Raw genomic sequence first — 4,039 nt, forward strand, 5'->3', positions numbered from 1 at the left:
GCCACGTTGCCTAGATACTTTCGAAGCTGATCTCTTATCATTACCTTGTTGTCAGCAACATCAAGAATGGATTTTTCTGAGTGTCCTCTTGGAATCTTTATTTCCTTGGGTAATGTTGAGTCATTTGGAACAGGTGTTTCTGCAATTTCTATAGGAATAGATTGGTCAGCAAATGTAATTTCAGTTTCTTGCTTACCTTTGGTCAGCCCTTGTATTGAAGACTCAGAGGCTCCTGGATGATCAGCGGAAGCTGAGCTTGGTTCATCTTCTTCGAGCTGAGCTAACTTTCCTGTATGGTCAGCTTCATCGAACTCAATATGTACAGACTCTTCTACAACCTGAGTTCTTTTATTATATACTCTATATGCTTTACTGTTTGTTGAGTACCCTAAAACGATCGCTTCATCAGCTTTAGCATCAAATTATCCCTTGTATTGAGTATAAAACACTTACACCCAAAGGCACGAAAGTAACCAATGTTGGGCTTTCGTCCTTTCCAAAGTTCATATGGGGTTTTCTTAAGTATAGGTCTAACTAGAGCCCTATTCAGTATGTAGCATGCTGTGTGGACAGCTTCACCCCAGAAGTACTTTGGAAGCCTATTTTCACTCAGCATGGTTCTAGCAATTTCGACAATAGTTTTGTTCTTCCTTTCAACAACCCCATTCTATTGAGGTGTTCTAGGGGCAGAGAAATTGTGGTTAATACCACTGGTTTCACAGAATTCGTCAAACTGTTGGTTTTTGAATTCTCCACTATTGTCACTTCTAATATGAGCTACTTTTAGGTCTTTGTCAATTTCAAGCTTTTTAATCAATGTGGTGAACATCTCAAATGTTTCATCCTTGCTACTCAGCAAGATGATCCAAGTGTACCGAGAGAAATCGTCTACAATGACCAAGGAAAATTTCTTACCTCCCAAGCTGGGTGGCTGGATAGGTCCGAAAAAATCCAAGTGTAGTAATTCCAATGGTCTCTTGGTTGAGACAATATTTTTACTATGGAATGACTTTTTAGTTTGTTTGCCTTGCTGACAAGCTTTACACAATTGATCTTTTTCAAATTTTAATTTGGGTAATCCCTCAACTAATTGCTTTCTAGCTAATTTGGCAAGAAGGTCCATGCTGACATGCCCAAGTCTTCTATGCCATAGCCAGGAGTTATCCTCTTTAGACACCAAGCATATGTTTTTAGAAAACTGTTTTTCTAAATTTAGCATGTACACATTTTCTACACGAGGGGCAGTTAAAATTAATTCATTTGTATTTCCCTCGAGTATTTGACACTTGGTATTATCAAATACAACCTTTCTGCCGCTCTTGCAAAGCTGAGCTACACTCAGCAGATTGTACTTGAGACCTTTAATTAGGGAGACAGATTCAATAGTTGGGTTACCTCCGATAGTTCCTGAGCCGACTATCATACCCTTTTTATTATCTCCAAAGCTTACACTTCCACCTCGTTTAAGCTCTAGTGTGATGAATTGTGTTTCATCACCTATCATGTGTCTTGAGCATGCGCTGTCTATGTACCAAAGTTTTGACTTCTCCACACATGTCAAGCTAACCTGCATTTTAAACTATTCATCTTTAGGTAGCCAATTCTTTTTGGGTCCTTTCTTGTTAGTATAAACAGGTGCAAAGTCATATTTCAGTTTGTGACGACATACTTTTATAGTGTGGCCATTTTTACCACAAAAGTCACAATAACTTACTCTTTGAGGGTGATGCTGAGTGTGGTCAGCATTGTTATGCTGAGCATGCCAACATACCTTAGTGGTATGTCCTTTTCTTCCGCAGAAGTCACATTTGACAATCCACTTGTTGAACCAACACACATCTTTTGTGTGTCCCCTTTTCCCGCAACAGTCACACTAGGTGAACTGTTTATGCTGACTAGTACTTGTGTACTCAGCATGAGTTTTATTTTTATTTGAGCCTTTTACTTGACTCTGTAGGATTGTAACGTCCTTTCTAAGTTTCTTTGACTCAGATTGGACCTCCGTGACAAACTTATGCATTATTTGAATGTTGCTATGTAAGTCTGAATTGTCTTGGAGGAGATATCGGAGGTCACTCAGCTTGACCTCTTCAATCTCGTCACATCGCCTGCTGGGTGATTTTATTTTCTTATTGTATTTCTTAGTTAGCTTGTATAAATCACTCAGGGCATTTACCATCTCATTTCTAAACAAGAGTAAGGGTGTTACCTCATTGTTGTGTACCTCCTGGTCAGTTTCATCAGAGAGGTCAGCTTGCTCAGATTGAGAATGGTCAGCTCCATCATCTGCCATGAAACATATATTGGCAGTTTCATTTTGCTCAGCTTCAGATGAGGTTGACTCATCACTGTCGCTCCATGTTGCTACCATTGCTTTCTTGTTTCCCGTCTTATCCTTTTTGAGATTCGGACAGCTTGACTTGATATGTCCAGTTTGGTGGCACTCAAAGCATGTGACGGACTTGGAGCTGTCCTTCTTGTATTTGTCACTTGACTCAGCTTTATATTTGTCACCTCTTTTGTATGGTCGTTTGCTGTTCCTGTCATTTCTTCTGAATAACTTCTTCATCTTTCTAGTGAACATAGCCATTTCCTCATCATCAGTTGAGTCAGCTTCAGTCGAGTCAGCTTTCATGACTAGTGACTTTTGTTTCTTGTCTTCTGACTTTTCTTTCTCTTTAGCTTCAAAGTTTTGCATTGAGATTTCATGAGTCAGCAGAGATCCGATTAGCTCATCATACTTGTATGTAGTCAGGTCCTGAGCTTCTTCTACTGCAGTTTTCTTTGCTTGCCAGCTCTTCGGTAGGCTTCTTAAGATTTTCTTCACTTGTTCTTCTTCGGTGAAGTTTTTGCCGAGTCTTTTTAGCTCATTTATAATATTGGTGAATCTGGCATTCATGCTGGAGATGTCTTCGTTGTCGTTCATTTCAAACAGCTCATACAATCTCATGTGTTGATTCACCTTTGACTCATTGACTTTGCTTGTGCCTTCATAGGTCACTTCGAGCTTCTTCCAAATCTCCTGTGCTGACTCACAACCTGAAATCTTATTGTATTCTGCAGCATCTAAAGCACAGTGAAGCATATTTATAGCCGAAGCATTATTTTGGAGTTTTCTAAGGTCATCTTCTGACCACTCAGTTTCACTCTTAACAACTTTCTCATTGTTAACAGTTTTATATGGCACGAATGGCCCTTGAACAATTGCAAGCCATGCACTCATGTTTGTGGCTTGGATAAAGTTCTTCATCCTATTCTTCCAGAATGTATAGTTTGATCCAAAGAATAGGGGAGGCCGACTGATTGATAATCCCTCTGGGAGTATCTAGGTTGTTTGGTTTCCTAGAAGGAAACGAGTGCTGTTCTCACCCATTTTTCGGGATCAGCTCAAGATTGTTAGATCTTTGAGTAGTGAGCTTAGGCTCTGATACCACTTGTTGGTCCCGTGTGATTAGTTCCAAGGGGGGGTTAGGAACTAATATAACTTTTTCGCTAATTAATCTTGCTGACTTAGTTATTTTAGTAATTTGAACAGCTCAGCTTGGGTCAGCTTGGGTGAGCTTAGCGTAAGACAGCTTTAGTCAGATGCTGACTAAGTCTGTTTTACTTGAGAGATGGGAATTGACTCTCTTGTAGTCAGTTTCAAACTCAACACTTCGATTTACTCCGTGTTTGTTTCTAACAGTTTATATGCTGAGCAAATGCAACAAACAACACAAGCACAGATATATATATATATATATATATATATATATATATATATATATATATATTTGAGAGAGTTAGAAATTACTCAGTATCACTTATCCTGGTTCGGCCTCTCTGCCTACGTCCAATCCCCAGAATCCTCCGGGCTTTTAGAATCCAATACTGAGCTCTTTAAAAGTAGAGCACAAACCGATTACAGGCAGTTGAATATGCAAGAGTACCGTCCTCTATTCTTCTACTCAACTCATACTAAGCACCACAGCCCGGTACTTAGATTTCTCTACCACTGAATGTTTACAACCAAACACTCAGCACAACACTCTCAATATTT

The sequence above is a fragment of the Euphorbia lathyris genome, chromosome 6 (genome assembly GCF_963576675.1).
Source record: "Euphorbia lathyris chromosome 6, ddEupLath1.1, whole genome shotgun sequence".
NCBI lineage: Eukaryota > Viridiplantae > Streptophyta > Magnoliopsida > Malpighiales > Euphorbiaceae > Euphorbia > Euphorbia lathyris.